The 19,250-nt window shown below is 47.3% G+C and overlaps 1 long non-coding RNA gene across 1 annotated transcript in view; it reads right to left on the minus strand.

The window, feature by feature from the left end:
* Positions 1-14,424, minus strand: part of LOC115096083 — a 28,690-nt gene extending 14,266 nt beyond the window's left edge. Inside the window, exons 1-2 of the long non-coding RNA XR_003857952.1 lie at positions 14,345-14,424; positions 296-361 (exon numbers count right to left, since the gene is read on the minus strand). This is a non-coding gene — a long non-coding RNA (uncharacterized LOC115096083). The remainder of the gene's footprint in view (positions 1-295; positions 362-14,344) is intronic.
* Between the last annotated feature and the right edge of the window lie 4,826 nt (positions 14,425-19,250).

Here is a 19,250-nt window from a genome sequence, read left to right on the forward strand (position 1 = left end):
CTCACCACTCTTTAAAAATCTTTCCTGACACTGAAGGCAGATGACATACATTCAAGTCAGTTTTCTGCTCTCCTAGCATTCTGCACTCTACTTTGTCCTTCTCTCCTGGAGTGAAGTATGTCTCCCACGTCTTCCCATTTTGCTGATAAGCAATCCCATGTGCCAGGCTTCCATGTACATCCTTGGAAGCCACCAGGACTCCATGCTAAAATTGGTTTTGAATGGGCTGTATTGTATATGTGAAAGAGACTTGTCAGTCCCATTGAAGTGAATGCATTCTTTACATACCACCTACCTCGTTTTATCACCCATACAAGTCCAACCATGTCCAAAAGATGTACAGTCTGACTGGGAACAGATACTAGAATAGAAATAGAGATTACTGGCACCAGGAAATACAGTTGCACTAATTGCAACAATTTAGGGAAAAGCATATGAAGCAATGGAGCTGACACCATCAATTATGTTAACTAACACTGCATCAGTAAACTAATAATGCTAATTAAAATTACAGCTCTGGACTAATGTATCCGGATACTGCAATGAATCAGCTGAAGGGCCTTTTCTAGGCACATGTTGTGTGTGGGCTCAGTCCTTCAGCCAGTGTGGGATTCATCTGCAGGTCCCTTTACCGGAGCCAGTACGATTTGCTTTGTAGATAACAAATTCAAAGGATCTGTGACCCTTTTGAAGGGGAAGGTGGATCAGTGGAATGAGTAATGCAGTGCCACTACATGCATAACTTTACCTGCACTGAAAAAAGGTGTTCGCAGGGGTGGGACTGGGGAAGCAAAAAAATATGTGCATGAATGTTTCTTGGAAAACTGAACAGGTGTAAATTTTCATGGATGCATGGATTGTTTTCCTGGGATAATTTTCAAAGAAAAGTATGTGTGCAATTTCCCTTTGAAATGTTGTGCAAAGTCCATGGATAAAAAGTACCTGCGGCCTTTACTCCAATGCGGGGCAGTTATAAAATTATCCCTGAGGTGCTTAATCGAAAACACGACATGCTAACGTGATCCACATTTGCTGTCCAGCCTTGCCATATCATTTAAATTCTACAGTGCTGTGTCATTATCTGGAGGCACAATGCTTTATTGAACAATTATGAAATAACAGTTTGTGTATATAATATGAATTATTTATCCCCTCCCATACCAAAATGTCATGAGATGAGGTCAAGTGGAGTTCACATAGGGTGCATATAAATTATATCATTGCCATTACCCAGTTTTGGACAGAGAACTTGGTAATAAGACTTGGAAAAGGACCTAGGTACTGGATTTAATGTTGGGTTTGGAAGACTTGTAGAGAAAGCTGACAAGGCCTGAAATTGCCTAGCAGCGGGGGTGGTTGAGGCAGTTCTTTTGACAGATTCTGGACATGCTTGGGACTGATATGAAGGGCAGTGGTAGGAAAGGGGGTTGACAGTTTAGGAAGACGACAGGAGGGTGATGATGGGGGGAATTGCTGCTGCGTGTGGGAATTTATATGCTCATCTACCCAAAATGAAAGGCTTGCAACTGGGTGGACTGGATGAATTGTTCTAGTCTTCTTTTGACTTTATGTACAATATTACAGCAGTGTGCGGAGGCGGTCAGAAAGGCAAATAGAATGTTAGGAATTATTTGGAAAGGAATGGAGAACAAACTGAGAATAGCATAATGCCCTTGAATAGATCCATGGTGTGACTGCACATTGAATATTCCGTTCAGTTCTGGTTGTCCCATCTCAAGAAAAGGTACAGAGAAGGGCTGCAAAAATGATAATGGGGATGGAGGAACTGCCTTATGGAGAAAGGCTCAACAGATTAGGGCTCTATAGCTTGGGAAAGGGATGATGCAGAAGGGATATGATTGAGATTATTAAATCATGAGTGGGGTGGAACAGGTAAATTGGGAGCAGTTATTCACCCTTTCAAACAGTAGTTTTAAATCTGCAATCAGCAGATTTAAAACAAATCATAGGAAGTATATTTTCACTCCATGCACAATCAAGTTATATAATCTGTAGCCAGAGGAAAAGGTCAAAGCAACCAACATAGTGGGTTTCAAAAGAGGACTGGATAAGTTCCTGAAGGAAAAGTCCATAAACAGTAATTAGCCAGGTAGACTTGGGAAAGCCAGCGCTTATTCCTGGGAGTGACATATAATAGATCAGCTATTGGGGATTTGCAGGGTACTTTTGACCTAAGCTGGTCACTATTGGAGGCAGGATGCTGGGCTCGATGAACCTTGGTCTGACCCAGCGTGGTACTTCTTAATGTTCTTATGTTCCTGTTCATACACAGATCAATCCAGACAAGTGGGTATATGGATCCCTACCAGCAGATGGAGGCAGAGAACAAAACTTTGAGGCACTACTACTTATCCAAGAGCGCCACCTGCAGTCCCTCAGTATTTCTCTGTCTCCAGCAAATGGTAGAGGTGCAGACCTGCAGTCCGAAGGAAAAAAAAAAAAAGAGAAAGAAAAGTGAGACAGTTTGCAGAATGCCTGTGGTTCACGGACCTCGTACATCTCGTGATAGAAAGACCCCTCGGGTTGGCCCATCTGCCACGCTTGCTATGTCAGGGGCCCATATTGTTGGATCGGGAGGATCACTTCTTTCTTGTGCTGGGCTTTTGAGAGGCGCCGACTGCAGTTGAAAGGCTTTTCAGAACCGGTTATTTCTACCCTCCTCCAGGCCCTGCTACATCTCTGGCATATGTCAGGGTTTGGAGGGTCTTTGAGTCATGGTGACTGCAGAGGAAGTTGGATCCTCTAGCTGTGGACATTCCTCATCTTAGCCTTTTTGCAGGAGAGATTGCCTAAGGATTTGGCCTATAACTCCCTCCACGTTCAGGTTTCTGCCTTGGGTTCCCTTAGGGGCAAATTGCGGGAGAGGTCTGTGGCTTCTCACCCTGATGTTCAATTCCTGAAGGGAGTCAAGCATTTGTGGCCTCCGGTTCAGAAGTTGTGCTCGGATTGGAACCTCAGTTTAGTTCTGCAAGTACTGTTACGGTCCTGAAAGTGGATCCTTTGTCCGAGGTAGAGTTGGCGCTACCTAAGAGAGAAACTCCTCTTAGGTCCCTACCGCCGGAAGGCAAGACCAGATGAAAACAGAAGCCAGTAGACACCTCACCACTGGAAGCCCACGATCCCCCTGTGTGGAGCCCGTAGGGACCCGGACCGCTTGGACTTAGGTGAACCCCAGAGGACAGGAGAAAAGGTCTGGACGCAGGCACCTCCAGCAGGTCGTAAGCCAGTCCAGGGGTCGAAGCCAGAAGGATGGTCGGAAGCTGGTCCAGGGTTTGAAGCCAGAAGAATCCGTCCAACAAAAGGAGAAGCAGAAGCAGGGATCAGGAGGACGGAGACAGGACCTAGGAGAACAGGCAGCAAAGAACAGGAACTCGGAGCTCAGGAACAGCACCAGACCAAGAGCCAAGTTACCAAGGCAAGGTCTGAGGAGCAGACCTTGCCATAAATACAGGAAACCAGGAAGGAGTCCCAGGGAGGAGCCATGACTATTTCCTGTCATGGCCCCTTTAAATCCATTCAGCAGCCGCGCGCACGTCCTAGGAGGCCCGGCAGCGGAGGAGTCAGCAGGAAGGCAGGCCAACAAGGCGGCCAGGATTCAGTGGCGGTAATGGCCGTGCGGAGAGCGTCGGAGGCCGCTGCCTGCTCCTGCAGGTGTTTCTGGAGCGTCCCGATGACCCAGGTGAGTGCCCGACCCCAGTCGCGGACTGCCGCAGCCAGTAGCCATGACAAGTACTCTTGGTGCGCTTTTTGATCCTTTGCGAAGGGTGACGCTGGAGGACTTTATGTTGAAGACAGTGTTTCTGGTGGCCATATGTTCTGTCTGGTGGATTTCGGAATTGCAGACTTTGTCATGTAGGGATCCTGTTTTGCATTTTCTAATAACTGGATCATGTTGCGAACAGTCCCCTTATTTTTGCCGAAGGTGATGTCCTCTTTTCATGTTAACCAGACGGTGGATCTTCTGGCTTTTCCAGAGTGGTTTAAAGATTCTCCACAGGAGATGGAACTGCATCTTTTGGATGTGCGTCAGATTCTGTTGCGATATCTGGAGGTCACTAATTATTTTCAGCGGTCTGATCACCTTTTTGTGCTGTTCAGGAGCATGAAGAAAGGTGATAAGGCTTCAAAGGCCACGATTTCGCGATGGCTAAAGGCCATTTGCTCTGCATATATTGATAAGGGTTGCAGGATTCCAGTGGGCTAAAAGCTCATTCTGCAAGGGTGCAGGCGGCTTCTTGGGCAGAGTGTCAGTTGCTATCTCCCCAGGAGATTTGTGGTGTGGCATTACCGTTTGGCTGTGCGGGCGCAGGAGGATGTGTCCTTTGAGTGTGTTCTACGCTCGGGTCTTTCGGGTTCCTGCCCAGTTCCCAGCTTGGGTACATCTCACTTGTCTGGACTGATCTGTGTATGAACAGGAAAGCAAAACTGGTTCTTACCCTCTAATTTTCATTCCTGTAATACCACAGATCAGTCCAGAGATGCTCCCCGACGCTGCCAAAGGACTGTGTTTTCCTGATAGTCGATGTAAACATTTTCAAAGAGTTCTATTCAGTTGTACATATGTTTTTAGATATCTGGAGGTGACAGGCTCCAGCGTTCGGGGTTCCAGCCCTGCTTTACCTGTTCGCCCTGAAGGGGGTTTTTGAGGTTAATCTTTGGCTTGGGTACAGGTCAATATTGAAGGACTGCAGGTGGCACTCTCGGATAAGTAGCAGTGCCTCTGAGTTTTGTTCTGCCTCCATCTGCTGGATGGATGCATAAACTCACTTGTCTGGACTGATGTGTGGTATTACAGGAATGAAAATTAGCAGGTAAGAACCAATTTTCCTTTACCATTGAGTGCTATTATGATGAAGCCTGAGTGGGGGTGCCCAGTGAGGAAAAACACCTGCTGAGGGTCTCAAAGGGGATCTTCAGCCTGAACTGCTTCACCACACATTTTCCTTATATTTACTTCAAATGGGCCCAGGTACTAAGTGCTTTTCCCCATAGACACAGAGGAGGGAATTTTATAACAGGTGACAAATTTGTGGGATCTTATGTGCCCAAAATATACCAATTTTTCAAAGTGAATTTATGCATGGAATTCTGCCTGCTATTTGATGTGCGTTATTTAAGCCTTGGTATTCTGCCTGCTATTTGATGTGCGTTATTTAAGCCTTGGTATTCTGCCTGCTATTTGATGTGCGTTATTTAAGCCTTGGTATTCTGCCTGCTATTTGATGTGCGTTATTTAAGCCTTGGTATTCTGCCTGCTATTTGATGTGCGTTATTTAAGCCTTGGTATTCTGCCTGCTATTTGATGTGCGTTATTTAAGCCTTGGAATTCTGCCTGCTATTTGATGTGCGTTATTTAAGCCTTGGAATTCTGCCTGCTATTTGATGTGCGTTATTGCCAAGAAAATTCATGTGCATATTTTTTTTAAATCAAAAAGTACACGCTTAAGTCCCAACCCTGCCCTGACTCCACCCCTGGAATGCCTCTCCCTTATAGATGCAAAATGTACATGAGTAGGGTATTGTATCTGTGTCATATGTTTCATTCATATCAGTTGCACAATCATCTTAAGGTCCATTTCTGCAAGTAAAGCACTACGGTACCAGCAGAAGTCCCTTCAAAAATCACCCTCCCTGTAGGATAAAAGCCTTTAGTATCCAGGCCCTGGAGCAGCATCAGACATACCAGTGTGATCCAAATTTGCCCAAACAACTGCTGGATTGGGAAACAGATAAAAACTTAAGCTTCTGATGCTAAAATGACACCGAGGCTGGTGGGAGTGGCATAGTGAGGGGGAGAAGGCCAGGGGTCCAAGGCCCCTGGACACCAGGCTGTAGGGGGCACCAAGGGGGGTAGGGGATCCCTAACCTGCCTGGCAGCAAAAGAGGAGGAGGCGGCATGTGGATGCTGGGGGGGGGGAGCCCATCCCACTCAGCAGCAGAGATGGAGGAGGCCCGTGGCCACCAAAGGAGCCCATCCTGCCCAGCGGCAAGAGGACAAGGCACGTGGCCGCCGGGGGAGCCCATCCCACCCAGCAGCAAAAGAGGGTGAAGCACGCGGCTGTGGGAGCACTTATCCCACCTAGCAGAGGAGGTGGAGGAGGCCCGCAACCCAACTGAAGGAGAGGAACTGGAGCTGGAGCCAGAGCCCCCCCACACACACACATGCGTGTGTGTGTGTGTGTAGGAGAGGGAGTGGAGCCAGCGTGTGTGTGTGTGTAGGAGAGGGAGTGGAGCCAGCGTGTGTGTGTGTGTGTGTGTATGTATGAAGGAGAGGGAATGGAGCCAACCTATGTGTGTATGGAGCAGAGGGAGTGGAGCCAGAGCCAGTGCGTGTGTGTGTGAGGGTGTCTGTGTGTGTATTTATGAGAGGGTGTGCCTGTGTGTGTGTGTATGAGAGGATGCCAAAGGAAGTATCCACCCCGGGTGCCAAATACTTTAGGTACACCACTGTTGTAAGCCTGAAATAGAGGTAGTCAGCCAGCTTGAGTATGTCTGTGAATGTGTCCATGAGAGGGTGTGTCTGTGTGTGTATTTATGAGAGGGTGTGCCTGTGTGTGTGTGAGTATGTCTGTGAGCATGTGTGAGTTTTGAAAGAATGTCTGTGTCAGGGCTGGTGCCAGCTTTTTGCTGCCCTGTATGAAAAATTACTGGGCTGCCCCCCTCCTCCCCCCCGTGATTCATTCAGTGCCTGTCCTGGGCCCATCAAATAAAGACCAGTTCCATCCTGCAATCTATATTTAAAAAAACTGACATGCCCCCCCCCCCCCCCCACCCCAGAACCCAAGGATAGGGAAGGGTATTAGGTACCCTAGGAAAACCTCACAGTCTTGCACACATGACAACCCCCCCTCCCCCGAGACACACACACAATTAAATTATGCATTTATAACAAATTTTACATGAAAAAGAACATTCAAAAGTACAGCCTTCTGAGACAAAAATAACACAACATGCAGATTACATTTCCATGCACTCCTGTGGTGCCAGCCAGAAAACTCTGCAAAAAGACACGGAACTCCTAAGGAATTAGATTTTTTGTAATGCGTATTGGGTGTGAGCTGGGCCCTCAGAAAGCCATGAACAAACAGAATTACCATTACAATACAGTAAACCTCCCATACCAAAACAGCCCTAACAATCTTATCTATGAAAGGCAACACTGCACACATTACACCAGGCCCTAGAACACCAATAAAACTCATTAGGAAACCAGGCTGCTATAGATCCCTTCACAGAAATTACATGCCAGCAAAATACCTCACCTCAGTCACATATGCAGAACACATAGAGACCCTCACCAAATACAGAATAAAGAGACCAGAAAGTATAAACAGAAACAAGCTGAGAAGAACTGAACTGGAACCCACAACAAGCCAGCCTCTACATGCAGAGCAACAATGGAAAAACAGAAACATTTCCATTCTTCATAAAATGTTAAATAATAAAATCAAGAAATATAAAACAATCATAATAGTAAAATCATATTCATAAAAGGAATAAATATTTCAGTAAATGAATAGAATATCCACAATTTCCCAAACACCAATAAAATATTTCAAAACATCTGATGAATAAAAAAATCCAATAAATAAAAAATGTTCTGTTCCCCCGCCAAAATAATTAAATATTTTGAAAGAGCTGAATCATCAGATTACACCCAATAATTAAAACTAATAAGGATTGACATTTTTCCTGCTCTCTATACCTGTGATCTTCTGATTTCCAGTCCCCCTGAGATCATCGTGGATTTGGGGAGGTAGGGCCGCACAAATTTCACCTTCTCTCTCACACATGCACAATAACACACTCATTCACACACTCCCTATCCCTAACATACACAGGCTCCCTCTCCCTCACAGATACATTATATGTGTGTGTATGTGCCTGTGAGAGCCTATATGTCACACATGGGCTCTCATAGGCACACAAACATACATACAGGCTCTCACACAGACACATTCACAGACATACAGGCTCTCAGACACACACACAGGCTCTCGGTCACTCACACACATACACACATGGCTTCCTGTTTTCTTTGGGCCGTGGTGGGATGAGCTCCCTCACAGCTCCACAGGCCTTCTGTTTTCTTCAAGCCATAGTGGGACGAGCTCCACCACGGACCCGCAGGCCTCCTGATGTCTTTGGCCGTGGTGGGATGAGCTCTGCCATGGACCCATGGGATGAGCTCCACCGCGGCCCACTGACCTTCCTGATTGGGGGTCTAGGGAAGCTGTGCGCACGCACGCAAATGGAAGATGGGCCTCTCATTTTTAGCCGCCAGTGGATTGAGCACCGGCGGCCTGCAGCTTCTCTCCTTCTTCGGCTGCCGATGGGTTGAAAGCCGGCAGCCTGCAACCTCTCTCCTCCTTTGGCTGTTGGCGGCCTGCAGCTTCGCCCCTTCTTTGGCTGCCGGCAGGTTCGGCTCCGCCAACTGCTCTGTGGCCTCTCCTGCTACCGCTGGCCCGCCATCGTCCCCCCCCCCCCACGGGTGTGCCGCTCCATGCAAGTGCACGGTGTGCACACCCAGTCACGCCAGACTTGGTTGTGAGTGTCAGTGCTTAGCATGAGGACGAATGTGTGTGTATATGAGGGAGGAGAAAGTTTGTGTACCTACCCTGCCCTCCCACTACTCCACGACAATCTCAGGTTGACCGGAAGTCAAAAATTCCCAGGTATGGAGCGGAAGTGATTTTTTAAAATCCTTATTGATTTTGATTTATCAGATGTTATTTGATGTCTGCGAAATTTTAAAAAAATATGAGATTTTAATTATTGGATGTTATTCTGTTCAACCACTGTTTTGAAATATTAATTTTTTTTTTAGTATGGGTTCACTATTATGATTGATGCTTTATATTTCTTGATTTTATTGTTTGATGTTTTCTAAGGAAGGATGATGCTTTAGTTTTTCCATAGATGCACTACATACTGAGTCTGGCTTGTTGCGATTTCCAGTTCAGTTTATGTCTGCACTTTTCCATTTATACTTTACGGTCTCATTATTCTATATTTGGTGAGGGTTTGTCTGTGTTCTGCATGTGTGGTTGAGGTTAAGTATTCTGCTAATGTGTCGTTTCATTGTAGGCATCTGTAGAAGTTTGGTTTGCACTGTTTTCCTTATAGGAGGTGTATTGGTGTTTTAGGGCCTGGTGTAATGTTTGCAGAGGTCACCTTTTCATAGGGTTGTAACTGAGAGCTGGCAGTTAGTGCTGTTTTAGAATGGGAGGTTTATTATATTGTAATTGTAATTTAGTTTGCTCGTGGCTTTCTGAGGACCAAGCCCACATCCAGCATGCGTTACAATAATCCCAATAAGTGTTCCAAGGGTCTTTTTGGCTTTTATACAGGGTTTTCTGGTTGACAGCACAGCAGGGCATGTAAATATAATATACATGCTGCTGTGATATTTTTTATAATAAATGCATAATTTGAAATTGCGTGTGGAGGGGACCATGGGCACAAAGCTGTAAGATTCACTCAGGGTGCCTAATATATTCCCTTGCCCTGACCCTGATTAGAAAAAGAATACAAATAAAATGTAAAAAAAAAAAAAAGCCCAATAAAACAGAATGAGGACGGGGCCGCACAGTAATTGTTCTCACAGGGCTGCAAAAACGTTAGCACTGGCCCTGCCTGGCGGTGCCATGTGGTGATGCGCTGGCTGGGTTCCCGCCCGTCCCCAGAGAAAAGAGATCCCACACAGCGGTGCCATGTGGTGATGAGCTGGCGGGTGACGGTGGGAGAGAAAGGGGGGTGGTGGTGCGGAGGAGACAGCACAAACGCATTGGCCCTCGGGTGCCGGAGACCCTCGCTACGCCTCCGACTGGTTGCATCTGATAGATTAACAGATTTAATCGGACAGGAGTCCGCTTAGGGTTACTAACTGGCTCCAGATTTTCAGGGCACATTGATCCAGTCCTGGTTTCCCACCCCCATTGCGTGCAGAAACGTTTAAAGTTCTGACTTCCCTATCGCAGTCCTTAAGAAATGCAGGACCACAAATCACAGACGGGCCGATTCTGTAAAGTCCGCGGGAGAGCGGACGAACGCCCGCTCGCCTGTGCGTGCGATGCAGTATGTAAATTAGGTGGTGCGGTAGAAATGGGCATCCCTAGCGCCTCCTTGTGACCCGGAGCGGCGGCTGTCAGCGGGTTTGACAGCCGACGCTCAATTTTGCCGGCGTCGGTTCTCGAGCCCGCTGACAGCCACGGGCTCGGAAACCGGACGCCGGCAAAATTGAGCGTCTGGTTTTTGGCCCCACAGCTGCCAGCCCATTTAAAAAATTTTTTTTTCTTTTTTTAAACTTTTTTTACTCTTCGAGACCTCCGACTTGATATCGCCATGATATTTAGTCGGAGGGTGCACAGAAAAGCAGTTTTTACTGCTTTTCTGTGCACTTTCCCGGTGCCGGCAGAAACTAGCGCCTACCTTTGGGTAGGCGCTAGTTTCTGAAAGTAAAATGTGCGGCTTGGCTGCACATTTTACTTACTGTATCGCGCGGGCATACCTAATAGCGTCCTCAACATGCATTTGCATGTTGAGGGCGCTATTAGGTGCCGTGGGTTGGACGCGCGTTTTCCTCCCCTTACTGAATAAGGAGTAAGGGAAAACGCGCGTCCAAGGACAGGTTAACATTTTTGCACTGTATCGGCCTGTTAATGTGGTAGGGTAAAACCAGGACTGAATAGGCTTGTTCTAAAGATCTGGAGCCAGTTGGTAATCCTAAATCCGCCTCTTCAGATGCGCGATGCTAAAAGCTGCAGGATGCACACAGGGAGGTGCAGAAAGCACGCTAGTCATCGGAGGGGGAAGGGAGGGGGGCAGCATCTTACTGTGACCAGACAGGAGACGGATGGCAGTGCTTTCCATCAAAGATGAAACCACCCTGAAATTGACTTGGTTTTGCGCTCTGTCTGCTCTTTGCCAGCATCTCCCGTCACACTGTTCACATTTCTGGCAATAAAGAGCTGCCTGTCTCCCCTGGCTCCTCTGCACAGACTGTTTGGCATTCCTCTGGGGCATGTCAGCCCGAGCTCTGCTGTCTGGCTGGATCGCTTAGTCACACAGCTGATCCTTTTGACTTGAATTTGAAACAGGATTGAAGCTGACTCTTGTTGTGAGTTTGTCATGTTTGTGGACCCTTGTTTGCTGTATTGACTCCTCCCATGGGGAGGGGCCCCGTGGGGAAAATATAGCAATAGGTTGACTCTTCAGTAATGACCACAGAGAGAATAGAAGATTTATTATACAGCAGTTGGCAATGCCCGAGGAGCGGGCTGCGTTCCTTAGCCAGTGGAGTAGGTCTCTGATGATTAAGTTCAGCCCAGACACTGAGTTGTATCAAGTGTAGAGAAGGTCTCACCAGAAGCTGGAAGTGAAGGGTCCTGTAGTGGTCTGCGAAGCGGGGTAGGCCGAGAACCCAGTCACAGATGACGTAGTCAGCGATGGTAGATCCGGTAGTGGTCCGCGGAGCGCAGTACACCGAGAATCTATTCTGTGGTGAGACAAGACAGAGAGACTGAAGAGAGAAGGTACTCACGAAGGCTGGTAGCTGTAGGAGAGATGGCCTCCGCAGATCAGAGGTAATGATGCAAGGCCCGGAGCACCAGAGCCAAGATATCCTCTGTAGATGTAGGTCAACCCAGGAGGAAGGCAGGCGAGTGCAAGGCCCCGGGGAGCGGGTACCTAGGATCCTGATGAGCTGGGAAACCTGGATAGGAGCTAAGCAAGACCCCCGAGGAGCAGGTGCCTTGAGCGTCCTTGCTGGAACAGTGTAACCCCGGAGGGTAGGTAGGAGCGAATAAGGCCCCTGAGGAGTGGGTACCTAGAGCGCCCTAGTGTAGCCAGCATAACCCCGGAGGGTTTGTAGGAGCGAGAACTCAGAGCGGGTGTTTCTGAAGGGAGTCAAAATTAGCTGGAGCGGAATCCTTGCTAACTCGTAGCTGGATTGGAGATCGGAGGCTAAGTACCCGGAGGTAGTGACGTCATGGGGTGGGGACGCCCCCCGAGGTTCCCGCCATGACATATTCAAAAGAGAGGGCAGCGTGCACGCGCGTGCTCTAAGTGACCTCAGTATAAGAATGGCGAACGCAATCGCCCATGCTGGTCCGGGGATGCCGGAGAGGTCAGCGGAGAGAGGCGGAGGCAGCCATCTTGCCCAGAGGAGAGGAAAGAGAAAGAAAAGAGGTGCGCAGCCGTCTGCGAACGATGGGTGCAACACTCTAAGTCTTGCACGTGGGACACCCACAAAACTGCAGCTTTGGAGTTTTGACAGCTTGCGAATGCCAACATTTTCCCACGTGTCATTAACATTCTGGGGCTCCGTCCCCATTCTTTGCTCCTTCTCACGTTGTTCCTAACTTGCGTTCTAACTCCAGGTCCTCAAGTCAAGGACATTCATCCTCTGCATGACCTTCTGTTTTACAGAAAGCATACTCCCCTAGGGCCCGTCGGGTTTCTGCCCTTCCTGGCTGTCCAGATAGGCAGTTTCTGGCTGCCTATATGGACAGCGGTCTTCTTCAGGCCCGTTCTCCCCACAAAAGCCACAAAAAGAGAGGGTTTCCAATGACTCATTTCTAGGTTGCGCCTGCCTCTCCGGATTCCCCTTTTTTTTCCGGGTTGCGGGTCATCAATGCTTCAGCGCGTTATCTGTAAGCATGTGTGCTGCTTCCTCAGGCGCTGGCTGGGTCACCGGGCAAACGTCCATAGGTTCGCTTCGGCCATACCAACAGGCCCTTGCTAAGCGTCCTTTCTGTCTCATGTGGATGAGATTGGTGTCTGAAACCAGGCACGGAGGCCAAACCCCCTATTTCGGAGGTTCATTGCTGAGGTCCTCTATCCTCTGCACCATGCCATGGAATTGTTATGGGGTGCCTCTTGTGCTGGCGGGCATTGACTGGGCCTGGTGGAAGGCTTTCGCCACTTCCAGGGCTCTTTCCAGGGTGAGCCCGGTGTGTCAACAAACCCAGTTCCACATGGGCTGAACTGCCAGGAACTGCTCCTGTAGTACTTGATGAGCCACTTCCAGTCCCAACCTTGTCTCCGGCTGTAGCCACTTCCACCCGGCATCTTTCAAACGATGAAAGAGTTTCTGGGGCTCTCTCCGGGCTGTTGGGCTGCCTGTCGGAATTGCTGCCAATGGTATTCTGGGGACTACCCTGCTCTCTGTAGAATAGCAGTCGTGACATCCTCATAGGAACCCCTCTGTTTAGCAGCCTGGATCGCTGCTTGACTATTGCCAGTTAGCAAATTAGCCAAAAAAGTTCTCCAGCTGGTCTCTGGCCAGGCTGAGAAGCAGGCGGTCTGTTCAAAATTCTTTAGCAAGACCTCCAGGACATTGAAATGGGCATTTTCTTGTATAGCGTCCAGATTGTGGAATGAAACCCTGCTAGATATACGTTTGACAAACGATTATAAAAAATTTGGGAAGATATTGAAAACTTACTTTTTCAGTGAAGCTTTTATGAGATATTTTAATTTGTTGTTTTAAATGTTTGTATTAATTTGTTTTAAAATTGTATGTATCTATTGTTGTAATCTGCCTCAAACAATTTGTTTGGTAATGAGAGCAGAATACTAAGGTTTTGTAAATAAATAAATAGACTTAATCAAAATATGCAAAGATGAAGGTGCCTGAGATATTCTGGACACAGCCAATTGCAGGGCCTCAGCTAGCTGATTTAAGATTGCACCGGTTGAGTCAATTGGTCTTATAGCCACTGCTTTTATTTATTTATTTAAAAGATTTTCTATACCGGTATTTGGTTGTTACTATCATATCGATTCACAATACAAAAAAACATATTTAATTAATAATAATAATACATCAAAATAAAACAAAATATAGTGACCAATGTTTTCATTCATACCTTATTAAAATTAATTACTAAATTACAAATTTCATTTTAAAACTTAATTCATACACATAGCCATCCGTAACATTGATCCGCACATACTTTCTGCTGTAATATATCTGCTGGTCCCATGGGACTATACTTTTCCCACCTCAAATGCCTGTTGATATAGCCAGGTTTTAATTTTTTTCTTAAATTGTGCTCCCCTTGGCTTGCTGTAATTGAAATCAGAAGGCCCCAGGAAAAAACACAGCAAGCAATTTTCTTTTCTGCTTGGAAGCTGTGGATTTTTACTTGTGCTTCCCACTTAAGCAAAAAAAAAAAAAAAATCCCACTTCTCATACCACGTGCAGCGTATTTGGGCCACAGGAATAATTCAGGAATATAGTAAGACTGGACCAACTTAGTCATGGTGAAGATTTTATTTACAGTGCTCCAAAGATACAAGAATCAAGAGAGAAGCTCACCTTTCGTCAGGTACGCATCTGGGTGCATTGTGAGGTCCTACCAGCTCTCCAGGGCCTCCCCAAGCCCTGCTAGGCCTGAGTTCTTATAGTAGGGCGAAGGGAACCTCCCTTCACCCAGAATCCCTTGCAGAGTTCTGCCTTAAGGAGGGCTGGGTCAAAACCTTGAACCGGGCTTCTTAAGGTAGAATGAAGGAGTTGTTGCTACACACCGTCACAATTACATTATAGCCCTTCAGGGAGTGGATGCATTTTATATATTTACTAATATTCCTAATGCCCCCCTCTCTCTGCTGATTTTATAGTTTCTGGTAGAATCAGGAGCTAGAAACAACTCATGTCACACGCATCCTACCCTGTGTTCCACAACAGTTAATCAATGCAGAATCCATGAATGATTGATATCGAACTTGTACAGTCAGAGAAATCACATTGAAAGAAATGGATGGGGGACAGGAACTGAACAAAGCTACTGAAAAGCAATAATGTTTATTTATTTCTGTTTATAATTCTACAGTGAGGTTGGTGCTATAGTGGCAGGAAAGGTGCCCATCTGGTATGGCATTCCCGTGCATTTGCACAGGTTGCTCACCCCAAAACCCAGCCATGGTTATGTAGCTCCCTTTTCTGCTTCTTCTTCTTCGTCTTTTTTTTTTTTTTTTTAGATTGTTATAATACTGAAACCTGAACAGATAAGACAAAACACTTCCAAGAAGCTGTAATCTACCTTGAATTTTCATTTTAACACACAGAAATTGTTTTGTTACATTATCCATTGTTCACCTTTACAGTATGAGTGCAGAAACTACATTTTTCATTCCAATTCATTTTGACGTGATCTCTGCACTCACATTGAGCTAAGAGATTTGCACTGAAATTCTTGTATACCAGTAATACCACTGCCATCTTCAGGCTGAAAGATGGAACAGCGAGTATACCTGACCATCTCAAAAAAGATCTAGTTGCACTGGAAAAGGTAAAGAGAAGGGTGACCAAGATGATAAAAAGAACAGCTCACCTAGGAGGAAAGGCTAAAGAGGTTAGGGCTGTTCAGCTTGGAGAAGAGATGGCTGAGGGGGGCATATGATAGAGGTCTATAAAATCATGAGTGGAATAGTATGGGTAAATTTAAATGGATTTTTTACTCTTTCCAAAAATACAAAGACTAGGAGATACTCCATGAAGTTCTTAAGTAGCACATTCAAAACAAATCAGAGAAAATTCTTTTTTCATTCAATGCATAATTAAGCTCTGGAATTCATTGCCAGAGGATGTGGTTAAGAAAGTTAGCATAGCTGGGTTTAAAAAAAAGGATTGTCCGCTGTTGGAAACAGGATACTGGGCTTGATGGACCCTCAGTTTGACCAGTATGGCAATTCTTATGTTCTTATGTTCTAGTATCACTTTATTACAGTGCAAAAAGATACCCCATATACACACACAGCATCTGCCATGATTAAAAGGTAAGTGCTAGCCAGGATCTAGTAAATCACTTTTAAGAAACACAATGGGTCTGGGTTCCACATGTGCACGACTACATGGCTTCCAGGTTAGAGACCTGCTTAATTTCAGAATAAAAACCACATGGCAGTATGGAAAGTGCTCAGAGCTGAGCCAAAAACTGGCTGCCAAGCCAGGCCAGATTTAAGATTTTGGCACCCATAGGCAGGACTGGAGAATGGGGGAGGCCCCCCCCCCTTAGAGACTGGAGAATGGGGGGAGGGAGCAGCAATCACTGCAGCTCCCTTGTCAAGTGGTGCCAGCATACAATCCTAAAGCAAGCTGGAGCAAGCTTTCAGAATTTGGGACCCTAGCCATTTGCCTATGCCTGAATCCAGGCCTGCAGCCAGGAGGAGGATATTAACTTTTTCTTTTTACCATTTTTATTGAGTTAGAATGAAACCCCCAATTATCACAAGGCTAACAAATATACATGTTTCTCTATCACCCCCTCCCCAAAATATTACAAAATCATTCTTTAATTTTACACAGCATTTTATCATATCTCGGATGAGATATCTGTGTTTTAACATTACCTATACTGAAAATTCAGTGAGGGGGGGGAGGGGAAGAGGGGAGCTAGCAGTTTTTGTATCCATGGGGCTTGCAAGCTTATTTCCAAAGGGAAACCATCCCGTGGAGATTCCCTTTCAAAACTCAGGCCGACACTCGTGCCCGCGGGTGCAGAGCAGCTCCTGCAAGCTCAGCACCTGCACTGAAGCAGAGGCAAAGAACACGCGAAGCGAATTCAAAGCGAAATCCCCGCGGAGAATGTTCTGTGTCTGCCCCAACCTGCCCCCCCGATGCCAGCTGCTTTTGGCATGGATAAAAGTTCTCACGCTATCATCCGCGTTCACGGGGCACAATTTTCAAATCTTGCTCGTAGGTGGGGAACCAAGCTTTTACCGGCGGGAAAAAAATATTTCCCCCTGAAATAGCAAGCGGGCAATTTTTAAAAAAAAACTCCTTGGGAAATTCTGCATATACAGACGTGGTGGTGCTCTGGCCCTCTTATGGATTAGCTTTGGCCTGAGCTGTACACGCTGGAGGGAGGTTTGTTAACCAAAATTTAAAATGTGTATAACCGTCAGCCTGCAGCTGAAAACATGAGCAGTGCTGTAGTTACTGAGAGGGTAAATTCCAAAGGCATTTTGGTGGGTAAAACAGTGTTTCACCTGCGGAAAAAGGTTGCTATAAAATTGACCATCCAATATGCAGGGAAACCCGCACGATTTGCTTTTCGAAGATGCAAGTCGCTTTGATTGTTTAATGGAAAGGCGGAATAAAGGTGGAAACCTCCGGACAAGCCAAGTCACAAATACATCAAGTGACATTCGTTTCTGGACACTTTGTGCGGCCACCTGCGGGATGCAGTGGCTGCAATGGGATAAAAAGGATTATTATGTGCAATTATTTATCTGTAAAGATTTCCAATACCACTTTAGTTAACACTAGGGATGTGAATCGTTTTTTGACGATTTAAAACAATCGTCAGATATATTTTAAATCATCAAAAATCGTTAGAGCCGAGATACAATAACAATTCCCCCGATTTATCATCAAAAAATTGTAAATTGAGGGAGGGGGGAGGGCGGGAAAACCGGCACACAAAAACAACCCTAAAACCCACCCCGACCCTTTAAAACAAATCCCCCACCATCCCGAACCCCCCTAAAATGTTTTAAATTACCTGGGGTCCAGTGGGGGGGGGGGTCCCGGCACGATCTCCCGCGATCTCCCACTCTCGGGCCACGGCTGCGTTAATAGAAATGGCGCCGGCGCTACCTTTGCCCTCACCATATGACAGGGCAAAGGTAGCGCCGGCGCCATTTTGGTTCCTGTCACCCGACGTCACGAGTGCAGGAGATCGCTCCCGGACCCCCGCTGGACCCCCAGGGACTTTTGGCCAGCTTGGGGGGGCCTCCTGACCCCCACAAGACTTGCCAAAAGTCCAGCAGGGGTCCGGGAGCGACCTCCTGCACTCGCGCCGTATTGCCAATATTCAAAATGTCATACGACCCGTATGACATAGTGAGGGCAAAAGTAGCGCCGGCGCCATTTTGAGTATTGGCAATACAGCAATATTAACGCAGCCGTGGCCCGAGAGCGGGAGATCGCGCCGGGACCCCTCCCCCCACTGGACCCCAGGTAATTTAAAACATTTTGGGGGGGTTTGGGAGGGTGGGGGATTTGTTTTAAAGGGTCGGGGTGGGTTTTAGGGTTGTTTTGGTGTGCTGGTTTTCCCGCCCTTCCCTGATTTATGATTTTTTACGATTTTTAAAAAAAACAAACCATGACGATCAGATTCCCCCCCCCCAGCCAAAATCGATCGTTAAGATGATCGATCACATGATTCACATCCCTAGTTAACACTATATTCTATGTTCTTCATCTATGTTTATGTATAATTGTTTATCTGTAATAGACAAAAGGAAACATTGAGGTTTCCAGCACCACTCAGTTCATTGTAAACCGATGCGATATGTAAAATCGAATATCGGTATAAGAACATAAGAACATAAGAAAATGCCATACTGGGTCAGACCAAGGGTCCATCAAGCCCAGCAACCTGTTTCCAACAGTGGCCAATCCAGGCCATAAGAACCTGGCAAGTACCCAAAAACTAAGTCTATCCCATGTTACCATTGCTAATGGCAGTGGCTATTCTCTAAGGGGCGGATTTTCAGAGCCCTGCTCGCGTAAATCCGCCCGGATTTACGCGAGCAGGGCCCTGCGCGCCGGTGGGCCTATTTTACATAGGCCCACCGGCGCGCGCAGAGCCCCGGGCTCGCGTAAGTCCCGGGGTTCTCCGAGGGGGGCGTGTCGGGGGCGTGTCGGGGGCGGTCCCTGTCGGCGCGCCGTTTTGGGGGCGTGTCAGCAGTGTTTTGGGGGCGGGTACGGGGGCGTGGCTACTGCCCTGGGCGGTCCGGGGGCGTGGCCGCGCCCTCCGTACCCGCCCCCAGGTCGCGGCCCAGCACGGAGGAGGCCCGCTGGCGCGCGGGGATTTACGCCTCCCCCCGGGAGGCGTAAATCCCCCAACAAAGGTAAGGGGGGGGGTTAGACAGGGCCGGGCAGGTGGGTTACGTAGAGGAAGGGAGGGGAAGGTTAGGGGAGGGCGTTAGAGGATTCCCTCCGAGGCCGCTCCGATTTCGGAGCGGCCTCGGAGGGAATGGGGGTAGGCCGCGCGGCTCGGCGCGCGCCGGCTATACAAAATTGATAGCCTTGCGCGCACCGACCCAGGTTTTTTAGTAGATACGCGCGGCTCCGCGCGTATCTACTAAAATCCAGTGTACTTTTGTTTGCGCCTGGAGCGCAAACAAAAGTAAGCTATTCGCGGAGTTTTGAAAATCCGCCCCTAAGTGAACTTAATAGCAGGTAATGGACTTCTCCTCCAAGAACTTATCCAATC

This window comes from Rhinatrema bivittatum, chromosome 7, assembly GCF_901001135.1.
Source record: "Rhinatrema bivittatum chromosome 7, aRhiBiv1.1, whole genome shotgun sequence".
NCBI classification, from domain to species: Eukaryota; Metazoa; Chordata; class Amphibia; order Gymnophiona; family Rhinatrematidae; genus Rhinatrema; species Rhinatrema bivittatum.